Here is a 207-nt window from a genome sequence, read left to right as displayed (position 1 = left end):
GACACCTCGGTTGTTTGCAAAAGTTGTAAAATATCTTCACGTTTTGCCATCAATCCTCCCCAAATTGCCGAGTGTAAGACCAATTGATTGCCACGATTGTCACCGAGGACTAGTTTCACTGTGGATACCAATCCTACGCTGATCCGAATCTCCAAGTACTTAAAAGACGTTGACGTCAAGACATATCTTCGCCCTAAAATACGGGCC

Source organism: Odontomachus brunneus, unplaced genomic scaffold (assembly GCF_010583005.1).
Source record: "Odontomachus brunneus isolate Ranch 3 - 2012 unplaced genomic scaffold, Obru_v1 Obru_scaffold_393, whole genome shotgun sequence".
Taxonomy (NCBI): Eukaryota; Metazoa; Arthropoda; class Insecta; order Hymenoptera; family Formicidae; genus Odontomachus; species Odontomachus brunneus.
Note: the sequence above shows the minus strand (reverse complement) of the source record.